This window comes from Ornithorhynchus anatinus, chromosome 9 (genome assembly GCF_004115215.2).
Source record: "Ornithorhynchus anatinus isolate Pmale09 chromosome 9, mOrnAna1.pri.v4, whole genome shotgun sequence".
NCBI lineage: Eukaryota > Metazoa > Chordata > Mammalia > Monotremata > Ornithorhynchidae > Ornithorhynchus > Ornithorhynchus anatinus.
Window position 1 is genome coordinate 14,415,832 of NC_041736.1, and position 21,073 is coordinate 14,436,904.

Genomic DNA, 21,073 nt, shown 5'->3' on the forward strand with positions numbered 1-21,073 from the left:
ATTTATTAAGCCCTTTTTATATGTCCAATTACTATGCTAAGGAGTGAGGTAAATATGAGAAAATCAGTCAGTAGGTGTTCCACAGAGAGATATCTTATGCACATTTTACAGATAAAGAAACTGAGACCCAGCAGGATTAGCGACTTGTGTGCAGGATCAAACAGCAATCCAGCAGCAAAGCTGCAATAATAATAACTGTGACATTTGTTAAGCACATAGTAATAATAATTGTGGTATTTAAGTGCTTATTATGTGCCAGTCACTGAAAGCTCTGTAGTAAATAAAAGCTAATAAGGTTGTCCACAGTCACCATCCCACAGTGAGCTCACGGCCTTATTACCAATTTTAGAGATGACATAACTGAGGTACAGAGAAGTTAAGTGACTTGCTCAAGGTCACACAGCAGACAAGTGGCAGAGCCAGGATTAAAACCTAGGTCCTTCTGACTCTCAGACATGTGCTCTATCCCCTAGGCCATGTTTACTTACTGTGTGCCAAGTATTCTTCTAAGCACTGGGGGTAGATATAGGATAGTCCAATCAGATGCAGTTCCTGTCCCACTCGCATCAGAACTCAGGTTTTCGAACTCCTAGTCGACTCTATACTCTTACCACGAGGCTCCACTACCTCCTTACTCTTTTAGTTTTAGCACTTTCTAGAGATATCATTTCCAACATGTGATATGGAACGTGAGACAGATAATTCTAATTATCATACCCATTTCAAATGGTGAGACAAACACTTTTTAATTTAGGAACATCCCAGAGAGTTTTACCTAGGAGAAGAAAGCTTTTCACTTAACCCTAAGTTGCAACATAATACAAACCTCATTCACTATTACAGTCTTCCCAGACTGACACTGTCTCATCTAGGGCACTTTGGGAGTTAATTTTTTGTTTACTGAACCAATCAATCAATTGATCAATGGTATTTATTGAGAGTTTACTGTATGCAGAGCCCTGTACTAAGTGCCGTGGAGAGTACAGGACAACAGTTGGTAGACACATTCCCTGTCCACAAGGAGCTTACAGTCTAGAGGGGGAAATAGACTGTAAGCCCATCAATGGGCAGGGATTGTACATTCCAAGCACTTAGTACGATGCTCTGCACATAGTAAGCACTCAATAAATACTATTGCATGAATGAATGAATGAAATAGACATTAATAAAAATAAATTAATTACTGATACGTACAGAAGTGCTGTGGGGTTTATCAGGTTTATCATCTAGCCAATTGGATAGATGGCTCACAATCAAACTGTAAAAGCTTTGCCTTTCCACATTTTTCTTATGCTCTAGTCTTCCTTGAACAAACATTTCTTATTTTTAGGAGAAGCTACTTTAAGTGAATGATTACATTGTTTTTTTAAGAGAACCCAAGTGCCACGGTTCTACCTTTGGGAATAACTCAGGGCCTCTCTGACCCTATTTTGGTTATGACACCATAAGCATTTTTTTTTACCACCAATTGCTGGCCTTTGCTGGCAGTGGGGATCACAGACATACTTGGTTCTGCCTTGACTTTTGATAGGCTTTAAACGCATGCAGATGAGTTGAGCCTGATATGCCTACAAAAGATACACTGCCAATGGAATTAGACCTAATCCATCCTTCTGCGTGACTAAATCCATCTGAGCAATTCAAGAGGTCCATCTCTCAGTTTTAAATGAGCCTGGTTTCCTGAGTTTTTCTCTCTTGCTTTACCTAGTCTAGTCTCTTAATCTTAATTCACTGTGCTTTCATCTGGCCTCTGGATCTCGGTGCAGCTGCTACCGGCTGCCTTGCTATTAAACAGCTAGTTTTTCACAACATCCACTTGACTGCCATAAGGCTATTTGCATTTTTGTTGTTTTCCCTTGTCAATTCTAATGAATAAAATATGTTAAAACAAACCCCAAATCAGTTCAGCATGTTCACTTTGCAGATCGAAGAACAGCGGACTATGAGATCACTTTCCCCTGCAGCCAAGAGGGCTCTTATCAGCAGTACAGAGGTCAACAGTGGCCTGGAATGGCCAGGGCTTTCATCAAACATGGTACGGGACAACCCAGGAACTGGCCTGGCCAAAGGAAAGAGGCATGAAAGAGCATCTTCCACAACATTTTGCCAGGAACAGGACATCCTCCAGGTAGCAAAAGGCTAAGCTGGGGAAAACCCCAAATTTTGCTGAGATATAAGGAAAAAAAGAGGAAATTAGGTCAGATCACCAAAGAATAGGATAAAATAGCACAATTGTGTGTGCCAAGATTAGAAAAGCTAAATCGGGAAAAGATGCAATTACCATGAGACTGAAAATGTAACAAAAAATAATAATTATAATAGGGGAAAAAAGAAAGATAAGGAAAAAAGTGCCCCTGGAAGATGGTGAAAAGAGAGCTGTTGATTTTTTTTCTCTTTGTCTTTATTAAATATTAACAGCTGACTAGGGTAAGACCCACTTCAATTAAAGTTGGAAACCTGAATTAGCAAAGGGGAACTGTTAAAAAGTATATTAAAAACATGATCTATTTAAATCTCTGGGGTTGAATGGCCTGGATCCTAGGGTACTTGAGTTATTCATGGATAGTAACACTAGAAATCATTTCGGGCAAGGCAGGAGAAGGTCGGAGAAGCAACAGATATTTTAAAATCGGAGAAAATAGTCAACCCTGGTTATTATAGGCCAGTAAGCTTCAGGTATAAAGATTGAGAAAATATTGGAATACTCTGCATTGGCCAAGAAGAGTGCAAAATGGAGAGCAATAACCAGAATGACTTTGGGAAGCTCAAATCATGGCAGATTCATTTTAATTTTTTCATGGTTGTATAGACATTATAGACAAGACTGCATCCCATTTGAAACCTGGGAGTCAACTGCAGAGATGGGACCTGTATGGTGTACTGTTATCAAGGAGGGAGTGAGGCTCCGTCCTTTCTCATCAGTGGGAACCTGGAGGACTACTCCTCTCCCTCCTTCTTTCCTTCTCCCCGCTTCCCCAGACTGGGCCTCCTGACCCTAACCCCTAGCAGTCCTGACCAAGACTGCAGCAGCATGACCCAGTGGAAAGTGTCCGGGCCTGGGAGTCCGAGGGCCTGGGTTCTAATCCCGACCTAGCCTCTTGTCTGCTGTTTGACCTCGGGCAAGTCACTTGACTTCTCGGGGCCTCAATTACCTCATATGTAAAATAGGGATTAAGACTGTGAGCCCCATGTGGGAGAGAAGCTGTGTCCAACCTCACTAGCTTGTTTCTACTCCAGTGCTTAGTATAGTGTCTGGCACATAGTAAGCACTTAAGAAATACCTCTTAAAAAAATAAATAAAGAGAAGTGACTTTTTTGTAGCCAAAGCTTAGGAACAGCACCAAGCACTGCCAACATTAAACAGGTCTATATAAGAGGGATCATGTCTCCCAGCTCAGTGGTACTGTACTCTCTTGGGTAAGTACAGTGCTTCGCAAACAGTAAGCTCTCTATAAATATCATTAATTGATTAACTTACTGAAGAGACAGCTTTTTTGTGTGCATAATATGGCCAGGATTCTGAGTCAATAGTTGACCTTTTCAGCCATAAACACACTCATGGGTCAATTTTACCATCATTTGTAACTTCTCCACTTATAAGGCGCAACTCTGTGTTTTTGTTAATGCACACAGACGTGAGTAAATCTTGATTATGGCTCATATGACTTTATCAATAAATAGCTAGGAAAGTAAGCAGCGAGGCATGGGCCTCGGAATAAGAGGGCCTGGGATTAGAACCAGCTCCATACCAGCTGTGTGACACTGGGTCATGAAATTTCTCTGTGCCTCAGTTCCCTCATCTGTAATACCTAGATGTAATACAGATAATACCTCATTTGTAATCTCCTTCCTGTTTAGACTGTGAGCCCCATGTGGAGCTATATTATCTTCTATCTACCCCAACACTTAGTACAGTGCTTGTCACATACTAAGTGCTTAATAAATACTGCTCTCATTATTATCATTATTGTTATTATTAAATTTTGGGTCTGCACGAGTGACTCTGAGCTCACCCTCAAAGAGGAGCAAATTCAAGCTGCAATTTTTGGGTGTATATTGCATGATGATCCCCAGGAATCAAGGTCTTTCAATATGTTTACTGATGATCTGCATGAAGAAATAGAAAAACATCTCATCAGTGCTGCCAAAGATGCTAAATTGGTTGTGGCTGCCAACACTTTGGAGTAAAGGAAAAGACTCAGAGATCTAGACAAATTGGCAAAGGAATCCTGCACAAGCAGGATGAAATTCAATAGGGACAAGGGCAAAGAGCTACACTTAGGACAGAAATTAGTAGCACAAATACAAGTTGGGGAGAAGCCAAAGAGGCACAGGTTGAGCAGAAAAAGACTTGGGAATTATAAGAGCAGAAGAAGATTCAGTATAGAGTGTCATTATTTTAAAACGCATCCTGAAACCAATAGTCCTCCAGGTTCTCATGTTAAGGAACACTTGTCTTGTTTTACTCACTTTGCTCATTATGAAATAATGCTCCTTCATTCCCCATAATCATGACCTAGCCAAAATATGTATTGAGCATGCACTTTAAGGCAGAACTGGGTGATTTGGAGTTTATTAATAGAAATACAAGAATTGGGAATCCTTCTGCCAAGTTTTTCACTGGTTAAACCCTTATTATAGTTTTGTATCCAGTTTTGATTACCACACATTAAAAAGGATGTAGGGAAACTGGAGATGGTCAAGGGAAGAGTGATGCTAATTACTCAAAAATGGAATATAAGACTTGAAAGTGATAATGAAAAGATTGGAATTGCTTAGCCTGAAGAAGAAGAGCATATGTCTTTAAGGATAGGGAAAGTTTTCTATGAGGAAGGTGCTGAGCAGTTGGTCTCCTTTTCCACTGAGGACTGAACATGAGGAAATGGGCTCTAATTAAGCCAGAGAGAGATTTCGATTGGATGTATTTACCTTGACTTTTAATGTGATAAAACGTGGACTGGATTTTCACTGGAGTTTGTGGCTACCAACTCCATCCCTGGAAATCTTTAAGAAAAGGCGACAAACCTATCTTTCTTGGATGGCTTGGATTTTTCCCCATTTAAGGTGAAGGATGTACCATATGCTGCATCAACTCTAGTGTAAGATTCTCTATTTTAGTCTATGTCACATCATTTTCTCATCATTTATCGCATAATAGGTGGAAAAATAATCAAAGCCTACCATGCCATGTTTTGAAAATGAGAAACTCCCATAATGTAGCAATCCATAGAAGGTGTGTTGGTTCAAAGGAAACATTCCATGGAGCCCAGATCTGAAGGGGGAAGGTTTGTATTGCTAATGTCAGTGAGGCATCTCTTTTGCTTGTGAACACCAACTGGGGGATGCTATGCTGGTAGGGCTGTGAAATGCCTATTTCATTTTCAAAAGAAAGATAATATGAATGATGGAATAAGAAATAAAAATGTTCATCTGTAATGAAATAAAAGACATATTGGAAACCAGAGGGAAAGGAAGTACCCTGCTGGTAGTTTTGGATGATGAACTGTTTGCAAGATGAAGACTGTGAGATTTCCTTTTGCTTCAGGCTTGGATTTGGAAAAGAGACTGTGGAATAACTGTTGGGTGGTAGCAGACTTGCTCTAAATATGGTTTGTGGAATGTTCTCCCACTTCTGGTCTTAGAATCAAACTGAAGTATCTTGTATTTGGGTGTTTTTTCTCTTGGGTTTTCATTCTCATTCTCTTCAGAAATTCTGGAATATAACTGATAGATGTGGGCAGCAAAGGCCACAGCAGATGTGGGCAGCAACTCCAGGACCAGTGTAGCTTAGTGGAAAGAGCACAGAACTGGTAGTCAGAGGAGCTGGGTTATAATCCCAGCTCTGCCAGCTGCCTGTTGTAAGACCTTGGGCAAGACACTTCTCTGTGCCTCGGTTTTTTCCCCTGTAAAATGGAGATTCAAAACCATTCTTCCTCCTACTGAGACTGTGAGTCCCATGTGGGACAGGGACCATGTCTGACCTGATTAACACGTATCTACCCCAGAGCTTAGAACAGAGCTTGATACGTAGTAAGCACTTAGCATAAAAATAATAATAGTAATAATGATAATGACCACTGCTTGGTTGTGACATTGCAATCACTTCAGCTCTAATGGGTGCTGCACATTAAAATGATAATCTTTGCATGCTTTTCACAGTATGCTTCATTCAGTCAATCGTATTTATTGGGTGCTTACTGTGGCAGAGCACTGTATTAAGAGTACCTGCTCACTTAATACCCTCTGTGACCCAGAAGAGCACAACCGGCAGGGATGACAGACTACAAGTGGCGTTATGTGAACCACTATTACGATAATCAATTCCTTTGCCTGGGTTGCTTATCCATCATTCCTCACAGGAGATTCTGCAAGGTTACTAGAACGTATACCACCCTAAATATATCCTGGAAGTGACCTTCTTTGCTGAATCGGCCTTTGTTCCCAGGCTAAGAGATCAGAAGAAACCTCAAAAGGAGCAGCAGAAATCTAGCTCAGGCTAGCACCTGACATACAGCCCATTGTTGGGGAGGGATTGTCCCTATCTGTTGCCAAATTGTACTTTCCAAGCGCTTAGTACAGTGCTCTGCACACAGTAAGTGCTCAATAAATATAATTGAGTGAATGAATGAATGGTTTTGTACTGTAAGCTCGTTGTGGGCAGGGAACGTGTCTATAAATTCTGTCATACTCTCCTAAGATCTTAGTCGTGTGCTCTGCCCACAGTAACCACTCAATAAATGCGATTGATTGATTGTATCTTTTCTTTATCATTTTAAAATTTGGCAGCTCAGAAATTTGGTTTTCATTAGATACTTCCAATCCGTGACCCGTTATCCATATGGAATCGTCATCCGAAGTTCTCTACCCAAAATCAGATCGCTCAAAGAGAGACTATACTTCTGAAAGTGGTTCGTAGTCATGAATCATTCTCTGACCCTCCATTTGAGTTATTACAATGGGCTCAGTTCTCTCCTGCTATCTAGTGACCCGACCAGTATATGCATGAGTGGGTAGGTGCTTTCTAGCCTCAAATTTCTTTTCATTGTTCAGTGACACTTTGTACAAATTTTGGTGATTTGTCTTTGTCTTGCCTCTTCAAGGTGATTCCATTTGGTAATAGTGTCTGTAGACATTTAATTTGCAAATTCCAATTACTGCCCCCAGTCACCTTACATTCCTCTTAGTCCTTCCAATTACCGCCCTTAGTCACCTTACATTTCTCTTAGCCCTCAAAATATCAATCAGCCTATTGCTCAATAAATGTTCATGATCATAATAACTGGAAAAAAGGCAGCTGGCCAGGGGAGCCCCAGAGCAGGGTGAGGGGAAGAGCATCTAAAAACCTCCCCATTTGACGAGTCTCTTGAAACTTCCACTTAGTGAAATAGTGGATCATAATAGTGAATGTAGAGAGCAGCTGAGTATGGTAAAAGTTTGCTTCAGTGCCTTGCCTTAGTAGATTCTTCCAGCATAACCACAGTGAACAGTTTGGGGGACTGGTAGTCAATCGAAATGGTGCCCTCAGAATTTGAACAGATGGTGGGCATGATTTTTTGCACAGCCTGCTTTTTAAGGTGCGCCAAGATGGATTTTCATCATGTTTTTAATTAATGAATGTGAAACACACTTAGAACAGACTTATAGCATACCTAACTTTTCAGAAAGATTGTTTTTCAAAGCCAACTTGAATGCTTGCTTGAGTTGCAGTTTTAATCAAGTCAGTGATCTGCATTTTGATAGAAACCGTTAGCACCCCTGTTCGACAGTTTTAGCTTCCATGATTTTTGCAGCCCTCTCAGTAGTTTACTGATTAACTTCTGTGCAGAAAAATGTGTGGCCTAAAGTCAGGGTGGGCTGTGTATGAATCCCAGTGAGACACTGACTCCCCTGAAATCTCTTTGGCCTTCAAAGTGAGGCTTGTTTTTTCTAGGCCCACTTACAAGCTGTTGTGCCTATGTGTTTGGCCATGGTCCCACAAAAGATGATGCAAGTGTAATTCTCAGGGTTCAGCATGATTTGAATTCAGGCCCACAACGTCGTGACATCCTGTAGCTTTCCTTTTGGCTCTCCTCTCATTTGAAAGTGAAGATAATGAGGTTTGCTTGTGAAACTAGTGTGAGAGTGAAATCGACAAGTACCACATGCCAAATGTAAAGTGTCAGAAAGCTTGGGTGGTAAGGGGTTTTAATTCAGCTGCGCCTGGCAGGAATAAGAAGTTGGAAGTGCCACTGGTTCTGATCAATGATTGTGGTGGGGTTCCCTCCTTGCTGAAAAATTAAATGACCACAGTATTTTCTCATCTGTGAAGATGACAGGCAGAAAGCTACCTTTCCCTATTTATTAACCTGATGTACCACAAACATCTAGAGACCCGTAAGTCCTTATCTAAACAAACCAGAAGCCTAACATTGGCAACATGAGATGGTGTTATGCTCAGGGCAGTATATTTGGACCTGGAGAGGCACTGTAAATATAAACCAATCAGAGCAATGCTCTAGTCTAACCTGAAGAACATTATTAAACCCCAGTCTTGGTCTTATTTTACATTTATAGTTATACCCGCTTTAGGAGAATTTATGTTCAAGTATTAAATTATACCCAATATATTTTAGCCAGTGAATCTGGGTGCTTGGAACAATTCCTGACTTTAATTTCATTCTCACTCTGAAGACTAAGAGAAGTCCTTCTTTCCCGGATAGACTGTTTTGGAAAGAATATGCCATTGGAACAGAAAGCATCCTGAAAGATCTTCCTTCAGATCTGTTTTTTCTCTGTCTCCTAATTTCTCTCTTTTGATTTTCTGTCTCCTCCTCTTGTCTGCTGAAATGTTCCTGCTGCAACCAAACAAATGAAGATGAAAGGAAACGGGTAGAGGCTGGAGAGCAGAAGCATGACACACACCTTAAAGAGCTCAAACACAGAGCAGCAGAGGCATAAGCGACAGTGAATGTGTTTCCTGAGGAAACGGAATGGGAGCTCATTCATACATTCAGCCAAGCAGGAAAGGAGAGATCACTCAAACACTTTGGTTATCTTCCTGCTCTAGTCTGCTGGGAGAGAACATCTGCAGACAACACTGTACTCGAAAAGAGAATGGAACTAAAAGGCAGTGAGGATTAGAACCCAAGGTGGTGACGCAAGCAAGGAAAGTAACACTCAGAGACAGTGTTGGATAGATCAGAAATGGGAGGAAGGTGACCGAGTGCCCGTTCACCTCCGGAGAGGTACGAGTGACACAACGGCCCTCCTCTCCTGTTTGGCTGTGCCTTTATTTGCAACATATAGGAGAAGTAGCCAATCACAGAAGAACTCAGACAAGTGTGTTTTCTTCAATGACAAAAGAAACTCTTCAAGCAGGCCTTATCTATTTTGGGTAAGAAGCAATCTCCTGTCCAAGCAGGCCTTATCTGTTTTGGGTAAGAAGCAATCTCCTGTCCCCCGGAATTTGGAATTTGCGGATGTGATATACATCCCACCTGAAAAGGGGGACTTCCTGAGACAAAAACAGAGTCATTTAGATCAAGAGCTGCTATGCTCAGAACGCTGTTTTTAACAACACCACTCTCAAGTTTGCCATGTTGGTATTATTTGAGAGTTCTCCCTCTGGTTTATCTCCCACATCCAGTCTGTCTCTCAGAGTCCTGCCGGTTATTCCTCTATAATATTTTACAGATTCACCTGTAACTCTCTCTCTTGAAACAACCATCCTGGAACCAGCTCTGAGGTGAACATATAGAGGAATAACCAGCAGGACTCAGAAAGATAGACTGGATGTGAGAGATAAACAAGAGGGAAAAGTCTCTAACCAGAAGGCTACACTCTCTCCAGATCACCCATGTCCACACTGCAATGACTGGAATGTGATCAGGCTTCTACCTGAAATAATGGAAGGTTTGGGAACATTTCTTCCCGAATGTGCAAAATGTGGAAGTTTTTTGAGGTGCTATAACAGATTGGTCCCACATCTCAGAATCCATCCAGGCAGAGCAGGGCTGCTGCTTGTCATTTCCACAGGGAAGCGGTTGCTTGACGTCAGTTCCTTGGGACAGAAAACAAAAGGCTTCTCAATTATCCTCTCTGCCACTGTAAATGAAGTTCACCGTAAAAGATCTAAAAGATGGATTATTTTGTAAATTAGGAACTGTTCCTTCCAATTAATTACTCCCGAATAGTGACACCTGCTACATTGTTGGTCCAAGCCCGCCCCTTGCCCTGTCTCCATCCACCTTTTAATCTAGGAAATTTGAATGTTTATCAACAAGATAATAGCATTTTGGTAGGTCATCTTTCCTCCTGTGAAAGAATCAGATTCTAGTGCATTGACCTTTAGGTTAGTAGCTTAGGGCTGGACAGCAAGCAGAAAATTCACTATCTAAATGACGTTTATCCACCGAATGGGCTATTGGAATCGTTTATCTTTGACATATGCTGGATTTAATGACTCTACATTACTTGAAATTTGGCATTCAGAATCTGTGTTCTTTAAAATATCCACAGGACCCCAGATGACAGTTCTTTATCATACAATAAAAATGGCTTTTCTTATCACTATTTTTCATCCATTCTGTTCATTTATGAGCTTTGAGGACAAGATTGGGCCAGTGACTTGGAAGTTAGATGTTCTGTCGTTAAAGATTTTAAAAGATTTAACCTTGGAACACACCGGGTTTCTGCAGAACATCATTTTGTCAGTAGTGCCACTGGTTCCTCTGCATGAAGCCACACATGTCAGAAGAATCTTTTGTTGTGGAACTAAAAGGCAAATTGCCTTAAAGAAATAATTATTTACCAGGACAAGGCATACAGATTCATGGAGTCATTGAATCGGCTGAGACTTTAGGTGATCTGCACATAGCCTCCCTTGTAGTCTGTTCCAGTTGTAAGGGTCATCCCGAAGCGCCGAGCTCTTTTTTTGCTATAATTTAAAACCATTTCCTCCCGAGGCCTTTGTGGACATGGAGAACATAGCCAACATTCTGCTCGAAAACCATTTTTAAGGTTGTTTTCCCCAGGCTAAGCAACTCCTATTCCTTAACTTTCCACATGAGACTTTCTAACCCTGTCACTGTTGAATCTTTTGTCATAAATGTCACTGCTGGTGATTTTCTTAGGGACTAAGTCAAGCTGAAATGCTTACAGCTGACTTTACAGGAGTACATATTCATTTGCAGTTCTAAGTGCTGAACTGGGTTAAAGCTTTTGAAAAGAAAATTGATATGGAATACAATCTTTGTTAGAAAAGGATAAACTGCCTTTTAAAATTGGAGCGTTTCCAACAATTATCAATTAAAATTACCCATAAAATGTGATGAGCAGCCTTCCTGGAGGACTTGATGGGAGAGTAAATGTAGTGTCTGGGTGCTATTTTCTGGGGCTCTAGTTGCCTTATCAGGGTTAGGGGCCTTGCCTCGGGTTTGTCTGGAGTAGATCTTCTCGCTTCATAAATATTAGACCCCCAAAGTTCCATCCATCTTTCTTGGACAGGCTTAGGATTCAGGGGGAAATTGTAAGTCATATTAAGAGTTCCCAAATTCAATTTGGAGATTAATTAAACCACAGTGTAACAATTCATTTTCAAGCTTTTCCAGTGATTATTGACTCAGAGATGTGATTTTGTTTTGAGTCAAATATTTCAGGTAATAATATTTCTTCCAAATGTTTCTTTTTTTCTTGCTATTTATTTCTTGCTTTCTTGCTTGCTATTTTCAGTGTAATGCTAAATTGTATCGGTCAGATAATAGGATTTGAAACCGTTATTGTTTACTGAACAAAATTTGCATGAACATAGAACAAAATATATATGCATTGCTATTCTAAGTAATGCCCTATTCAAAGGAAATCCAGGTTCCCATTTAGAAGGGGAGCTGGGTACTCAGATTTGGGGCTGTGCCCTTCCATCTTCATTTACCATAGATGATGCCAGATAATTTTACAAATACAAATATTCCAAATTAGGGCTGGCATGGCTAAACTAGTCAACTCCCAGGCCACCAACTCCACCATATTTCAGCCCAATTAAAATTCTTCAAATTGCTTATCTTGGCTGGAGCATACTCCTTGACTGTTCAGGCTTAATCCTGCCACATTCTGGATTTGAAATGTTCAGAATACTGGGGCCCTTCAACCCTGCACTTTCCCTCCAAACACATCTCTTTTTGCCAGTCACCAAGACAGCACATACGTATCAGATAGTATTCTTTCGCAAGCACTTGGTACAGCGCTCTGCACATAGTGAGTGCTCCATAAATACCATCGATTAATTGATTGTTCCACCATAATTGTTTTCAACAAGATCAATATAGTCTTTGTACTTAGAGCCATTTTGACTTTACTATTTTTATTTCCCCCATTGTTTAGACAGGAGCCACCTTATTTTTCTTTCCATATTTCCCCCAAACTTTCAGATTAGGGCAGCAAGGCCTCAAGGGATTGAATTCATTGTTCAGTTTTCATTAAAAGTTAAAGAGTCAGTCGTCTATCTGTTCATCCCTAGAGGGTTATTAACCTTGCCCGGCACGGACCCGATTGATGAAATAAAATGTGAGGGGCGTTTCCTTGAATTAGCTCTCGAAGACACTGATACAGAGGGGCCAAAACTGGCTGGGTCAGATTTTCCCTTTTAGCTTTTCTGTGGCTTCAAGTAGCAGCCGGTGCTTTCATATGAGGATGGAATGTGCCGTGTGTCTTATATAAGACACTTTTCACATTAAGAGTGGAGTGAAGCTTAAATTTGGAATCTTACTTATGAATTTTCAAAAGGCTACAGCTTTATTGGTATAATAAGTCAGCAAAGACTTTTGATTGCAATCCCTACCCCAAGTCTTTTAAGTATACCCTTATGTACATGTTTGTTCTTCTTTGGAATATTTTTTGTTGATGAAATATTCCACCGTTTGGTGAGGATTTTTCCCTCTGTTTCACCTACTCACAACAGATGTCGGATGAATATGCATTTTCAATAGGATTTAATTCAACAACCTGCTTTTCCAAATCAAGCTTCTTCACCACCTGCTTAACAGTTTTGGAAAATGACAAAAAAAACCCCAACAAAACCCAACCCAAAAAACAGTAAATATTTTAATGCATTCAATTATCCAGCAGAGGGAGCTTGTAAAGTTGTATGAAATTTCCAAGAAGTATATTTCGGTGGTTTAAAGATATTCAACATTCCAGTATTTTTGGTGGAAGAGAAAACAAAGTGTATACCACAGTACACACAGAGCTTGGCATACCTGAGAAACCTCATGAAGATGAAAATTGAATCAGACTGTATTTCCTTGTAAACAGCAAAATGGTTCTCATTACCCCATGTATTTGTAGATGCTGCTGATAGTAAAAGAATGAGGTAGAAGGAACTAATACAGGATTTACAGTCCTTCCCTCATTGAGTACATGTGTAATCTGTCTTTTGGTTAGTGGCAATAGCTGTTCCTTGCAGGGCTTTTTCTTGTTTTATGGTTCCGCCTTTTTGCTTCATGCGCTTCACTCCAATTTGCTCAGATTGAGCCATCCCATCTCTAACTGCTACACAACAGCACGTCTATCTTCTCCTGCCACTTTTAAGCAATCAACTCCTGCTGATCTAAGGATCCTGCCAAGGAGCGGGTAATGACAGTGGATGCTGGGCGGGGTGGGAGTGGAGGAGAGGACGTCGGAAGCAGGGGTGATGGGAGAGGAGAGGCATTAGGACAATGAAAGCTTAGTTTTGCCAGCTTCTCTCTCTCCCTGCTTCTCCTTAGCTCTTCTCTACCTCAAGTGGGGAAGGCAAGGAACATGTCGGTAGTCATTATGGGCAGGGAATGTGTCCATTTATTGTTGTATTGTACTTTCCCAAGTGCTCACTATGGTTCGCTGTACACGGTAAATGCACAGTAAATACAGTTGAATGATTGGATGAATAAATGAATAGTCGGAAGGACCTGTTGCATTACTATAATAGTTGGTCCATCGCTACTGAATATCTTAGCATTTCTTCTGCTCACTCTGCCCAGGGATGGAATTTTCCACCATTGACCAGAGTTCCAAGTAAGGTTTGAATGCATTTTTCCTCATCCTCACACTCTATGCTGTGTGAATCAGAAATTAAATACACACTGAAGCTTAGATATAGTGAAATGTCAAATTTGGAGGGGGGACGGGTTTTCAATGAGGAGAGTCATTTTGTCAATCACCTGGAAGAAGATGGTTGAAGCTAATTCTTTCAAGAAAACCCTGCATTGCCTTACAAAGCTTACTCCGAGAAACGGAGCCTTGGTTGGAACAGGAAAAATCTTTCTTATTTTTTTATGCTTCATATTTCTGTTTTGATCAGTCTTGTTTCCATTGGGAGAAATTTTGCTTCCCACTGATGGGTAGTAATTAGCAAGAAGTAAGCAATAGTAACTGGGGCAGCTAGAAGAGATTTACCCCATGCATGAAACGTAATTCATTGTTAAAATGAGGGTGCAAGCTAATCAGTTCTCACTGTAATCATATTTTCCCCTCAGTGTAGCAGTAAGAGGTTAATGTAAACCCCTTAAGGAGAGAATTTTGTGTTTCATCCTCTCCTATGTACAGCACAGCACCTTGTGCCCAGTGGGTACTCAGTAAACACTGTCGACTGATATTTTTTAAGGTCTTCATTTGGACACCAGAGTCTTACCCATATTTACTGAGTCAAAATGATGGAAGGTAGCAGTGTTTTACTGGGCGGGAGGACTAAATAGCTTCTTAGAAATCAATCGTCCTAATGACTGGAAAATGAGATCATCAGAGCAGGCCATAGTGATGCCCTAGATTTTCTATTAATTTCTCCTCTATGAAGATAATGTAGTTCTGTCTTTGTAATTTTCATCTCATTAATATGTAAGCGACTCCAGGTAGTCTAATGATAGGTAAGATTATAAATAACATTTTTACAGAAATGCACAAGGAACTTATTGCATTAAGGCAGATTTTTGTCTTATAGTCTTCTCAATCTTTTAATGTTGACACATCAAGCTAAAAGCCTTTTTAGCTCTTATTGAAGAAAAAATAACACAATCAAGAGAGCTGAACAGTTGCATAGTAATAATAAATTTCCAGAAAATATTTTCTATGATATGAAAGCACATAAAAAAGCAAAGAAAAATCAAGGCGGAACAGGAAAGGAAAGACAAGACCCCTGTGGAGTTAGGGTAATGAGTGTGGTGGACTGGAGGTGGCAGAGACATTTTATTATAGACAAACAAGGGCACAATTATTCTTGCTTGCTTACAGTTGATATGTTTTAAGCCTATATTTTCACTGCTTGCCCAACATTAGTTTGTCAAAATTCAGGGTGAATAGTCTATTTGAATTGATTATACGTTCTTCCTGTGAAAATGACTTTTAAAAGTGGAGATTCATTGTTTTGGGAGGTATTGAAAACCTTGCTCATTTTTCTTTCCTCTTTTTGGTGAAGAAACTTCAAGGAAATTCACTTCCAGCTTAGGGTAACTGCTACTCTATTTTCCAAATTTATTTCTGGGCAAAAGGGAATGAAAAAATGACTCAAGGAAAGAAATACCTTTTGACAGAAAATGGAGAGTTCAGTTGTGCTCTATCAAAAATCCATTTAACCAACTTGTATTTCAAGTTCTTTTAAAAGAAATTGATGTTCTTCTAGTTTTCAGGTGGTATTTGTATATGCTTCTTGAATCTCGGACTTCTGGAGGCTATGAAGTAATATGGGCCTCATGTCTTCCATTTGGGGAGAATCTAATAAATTCATTTTTGAGAGAACTGAGGAAAGGGAAATTGATGAGCAAATTAAGTTACTTATCTCTTTTAACAACTCTCTGGGCAGAGCAACTGTGATTTTTGATGCAAAAAATGTCCCGTAATTTGACTTGTTCAGGTATTGGAAAATAATACTGCTCCTGGAGTCTGGAACTGAAGAGTTGTTTGATAGTGGTGGCTAGGTCAAGCTGGTCCTTAAAAAGTCTCCTTCTTCCACTCTTTTTTTATGGTATTTGTAAGAGCTTACTTTGTGCCAGACATAGTACTAAGCATCAGGGTAGACACAGGATAGTCAGGTTGGATCCCTGTCCCACATAGGGCACACAGTCTTAATCCCCACTTTACAGATGAGGTAACTGAGGCACAGAAAAGTGAAGTGACTTGCCCAAGGTCACACAGCCTTCAAGTGGCAAAGCTGGGAGTAGAACCCAGGTCCTCTGACTCCCAAGCCTGTGCTGTTTCCACTGTGCTGCTTCTCCCAGGTGGGTAAGAATTACCTGTCTTGCCTAAGGATTTGCCCTTCTGTGATCCTCCATTTTGTTATTGGTTGTTCTTTGAGCCCTTCCTAGGTGTTTATGCCTCCTTTCTCACCCCACTCTTTACTCTTCCCTTCCTGCACGTGCACCCCTAGAACTTGCTTCCTTCTACCTTAACAAGGAAGGTCCTGAATTGCTTATTCCAGTGCATTTCTTTGTGGGGAAAAACCTTGATGAGAAAATATGAAGAGTTTGGAATTATTGGAAGTAATCTGTCACATATCTTCTTTTTATCCTTGGTCTTTTTCACTTCAGAAGAACAGGAGATTTCAGTTTGCTTTATTTGTTTTAAGGCATTTGTAAAGCGCTTATTCTTTATCAGGCACTTTTCTAAATGCTGGGGTAGCTTCATGTTTATCAGGTTGCTACAGTCCCTGTCTCACATGGAGCTCCCAGTCTAAGTAGGAGGGTGCCGGATTTAATCCTCATTTTACAGTTGAGGAAACTGGGGCACAGAAAAGTTAAATGACTTACCCAAACTCACACAGCAAGCATTTGGCAGAGCCAAGGTTAGAAACAGGCCCTCTGACTCCCAGGCCCCTGCTCTTTCCATTAGGTCATTTTGCTTCTCAGAGATGCGGTAATTTATTTATACTGATATCAGACTCCCCCTCTAAGGCTAAGCAGGGAATGTATCTGTTATATTTTTGTATTGTACTCTCCCAAGTGCTTAGTACAGTGCTCTGCACACAGAAAGCACTCAATAAATATGATTGACTGGGTGACCAACTTCATCGAGGAGTTGAATTTGCGGCTGCTAGGTGTCCCTAAGAAGCATCCACTGTCCCAGCCCAGGGGAGAAAGCTCAGGTGCTGGCAACCACTCTAGACTATAAGCTTGCTTGCGGACAGGGAATGTGTCTGTTTACTGTTATATCCTACTCTCCTAAGCACTTAGTACAGTGCTTTACACACAGTAAGTGCTCAGTAAATCCGACTGAATGAGTGAATGACCACTCTGCAATAAAATCATGGCTCTTATCTCGGAGAAGCCAGCCCCTTTCTCACTTTCCCGTGATGAAGATATCATGGAAAGAGTCATTTCTATCCAGCTCAAAGGAGCACATAATATTTGAGTCATAGGCTGAATGGAGCCTGCTGTAGATAGTGTAATTAAATTAACTTTGCTACAAAATCCAAGTTGCCCCCAAGATATTTACCTTTCTTTAAAAATATTAATTACAAACTAAGACGTAATGAAGCATGGAAGGCTGGCAATGTTTAAAAACTAGCTATATGCACCTAGATAACCAAAGAATAATTCCCATCTAAATCCAATTCCATGATGAATTCTTGAGTTCTTTCAAATCCAATGCTAGGAAAATACAAGAAATACCAGTAGCACAAGGTATTGAATGTAATTCAAGACAAATGTAATTCAAGAATCTCATTCACAGTGTAAGAATTTCCATTTTCAAAATGCAAGTTCTCTTGTGGTTCTTCGACTACACAATTTATTTGGCTTAAGCATATAGGTTGTCTTTAATATCATTCACTACTGTAGTTGAAAATGTGACTATCGAATTGGTTATCAAGACTAATCATCTTCCTATATAAATCTCTCCTACAGGAGTAATTCCAGGTTATTTAATTTTTTAAAATGTTCAAAGGGTTTAAGACAAGTAAAGATAATCAGTTTGAAGTACCTAAATATTAAATATGACCTCCTTCTCTCCCTCAAGCATTTTAGAGAACACTTTCATAGCTCATTTCCAACTGAAGTGTGGTATTTGATAAAAAGAACAGGAATGATATTTTTGACTTTACCACTTTTCAGTATCATACTTTAGCCAGACAAAAATGAAGTGGACTTTAAAGAAAAAAACAATAACCTGGGTTAATTAACCAAGCATGTTAAGGAATTAATAAATTAAATAATAGTAATAGTATTTATTAAGTGGACACTGTGTGCAGAGCCTTGTACTAAGCTCTGGGAAAGAGTGACAGGTAGGAATTAGAAATGGACCCTGTCCTTCAAGGGGCTCCCAATCTAGTCATTCATTCAATAGTATTTATTGAGTGCTTACTATGTGCAGAGCACTGTACTAAGCGCTTGGAATGTACAATTCGGCAACAGATAGAGACAATCCCTGTCCATTGACGGGCTTACAGTCTAATCGGGGGAGACAGACAGACAAAAACAGTAGCAATAAATAGAGTCAAGGGGATGTACATCTCATTAACAAAATAAAATCAAACAAGCTCCTTGCCTATCTGAGAGTTAGCACGATCAGTGGAACATTATTACACTTTCAGTCCAGAAAAAGAACCCAGAAGAACACCTTAATAAATATGCCAAATAATTTGAATAATATTTTTAATGGTATTTGCTAAGTGCTTATTATGCACCCCGCACTGTACTAAGCACTGGGGTAGATAGAAGCTAATCAATCATAAGTATTGAGCACTCACTATGTGCAGAGTACTGTACTAACCACTTGGGAAAGTACAACCGAATTAGCAAGTACGTTCCCTACCCATAAAAAGACATAGTCCATGTCCCACATGGGCTCACAGTCTTAATCTCTGCTTTACAGATGAGGTAACTGAAGCACAGATCACTTAAATGATTTGTCCAAGATCACACAGTAGACAAATGAAGGAACCAGGATTAGATCCCGTGTCCTTTATGTTTCCTAGGCCCGAGTTCTATCCCCTGGACCACTAATGTTTCTTCTTCTTATTATTATTAGGTCCATATATTTGCATTTTCAAAAAATATGTCCCATCTCCAGTTATCCATCTAAGATTTCTCTTCCTATTTTAAATCTTGGTAGTGGTACTTTGCCTCAAGATGTGGATGAGATCATTAAAGGATTCCCCATAAATACAGCATTATTTCTAGAATTCATTAAATTATTAGCATATATTTTAGTTTCCTTTTTAAATTTTCTTTAGTCCAGCTCACACTTGCATTCATTCAATTATATTTATTGAGCACTTGCTGTGTGCAAAGCACTGTACTAACCACTTGGGAGAGTACAATATAATAACAGACACCCTCCTGCCCACAATGAGCTCACACTTTCTTCTGAAGAATTTGTTCGAAAGGTCTGGAAAGGTAGTTGCAATTTTAGTTTTATATACATATATATATGACAAAGATCTGGCAAACTAAGTGCCTATGTCATTTCTGGATAACACTATAAAGCAGTTGGCTAGAAGCCTTCTGGGGAGCTCAAAGTACTTCGTCAGGAAGTGATAAAGAGAAATTTTCACCATTTCAAGATGGGACACAATTTGGCTCGGGGAATGATTTTCTCAAGACATAAATGGAGAGTGAGATACAAAAAGCAACCTAGCCTACCAGTCAATCAATGGTATTTGAGTACTTACCGTGGGTAGAGAACTGTACTAAGCCCTTGGAAGAGTACAATACAACAGAGTTGGTAGATAGACTCCTGCCCACATAGAGCTAAGTGGAAAGAACTTGGTCATGGGAGTCAAGAGACCTGGCTTCTAATCCCAGCTCTGTACTTGTCTGTACTTGGACACATAGGAAGAGCTTAACAGATACCATATTCTTGTTATTTTATTACTACTAATAATGATAATAATAAAAATATTACTATTATTTGGTACAAGCTAGTCCTCTTGACCCCTTTTGTCACCTGCTCCCTCCAACATGAAATAAAGAGATTTTATTTTGTCCCTCTAGAAGTAAATAAATAAGCAGGTGTCTGAACTGGGATTCCACTGGGGTCTGATGGGTATTTCCAAACCAGGAGTAGGTTTGGAGAATAGGGTATTTCTAGAAGGTAACTAGGGACCTAGAATCCCATACCAGAAAAACCACAAGTGATATTGGAATCTCTCAATGTCTTCCTATCTCTCTCTCCCACCTTTCTGACACCTAAAAATGAGAACACTTTGGTCTGACCCTCTCCCTCCCTTACATTCTTTTGTACCAATAAAACTGTTTAGGAGAGAATCATGAGCTGATGGGCGGGCAAAAGAAGAAAATGAAACAACTCCTCGGGGAACTTTTTAGGTGCTTCCAAATTCTCCAGAGATACCCGAACATTGTGAGGTAGAACTTCAGGTCAGATACCTTAAATCTGCAGTTTTCACTATTATAGGCTGAGTGGGATCTCAATGTCACTTATTTTCTGCTCCATAAACTCACATTTTTCAGAGTTCTCTTCTTTTCTGGAAAGGGAATTTTTATGGTATTTATTAAGTGCTTACTCTATGACAGGCACTGTACTAAGTGCTGGGATAGTTACAAGCAAATCAGATTGGACACAGTCCATGTCCTATATGGGACTCACGGTATTAATCCCTATTTTACAGATGTGGATAAAACATGGGCCTGGGAGTCACAAGGACCTGGGTTCTAGGCCCAGCTCTGCTATTTGTCTGATGGGTGACCTTGGACAAGTCACTTAACTTTCTGTGCCTCAGTTACCTCCTCTGTAAAATGGGGATTAAGACAGTGAGACACATGGACTGTGTCCAACCTGACTAGATCCCCGTGTTTAGACCAGTGTCTAGTACCTAGTAAGCTCTTAAGAAATACCATAAAATAAAGTAAAATTACTTGCCCAGTGTCACACAGCAGACAAGTAGTGGAGTCAGGATTAGAACCCAGGACCTTTTGACTCCCAGGTCTGTGCTCTATCCACAAGGCCATGCTATGGCCCTTTTTAAGTACAAGATATGCAAGCCAATGTGTAATAATGTCTCTCTGTCTAGCAAACTGCCTTCCCAGAATATTTGAACTCTTCTTTAACGCCCTTGGTTGACCAAAAAATTATAAACAAAGTTTCAAGGAAAAGTACCTACCAACTTAAGAGCTTT

The 21,073-nt window shown here is 40.0% G+C and overlaps 1 protein-coding gene across 2 annotated transcripts in view; it reads left to right on the forward strand.

The window, feature by feature from the left end:
* The window catches only part of XIRP2 (xin actin binding repeat containing 2), a 178,802-nt gene that overhangs the window by 67,875 nt on the left and 89,854 nt on the right, over positions 1-21,073 (forward strand). The gene's annotated exons all lie outside the window — the stretch shown is intronic.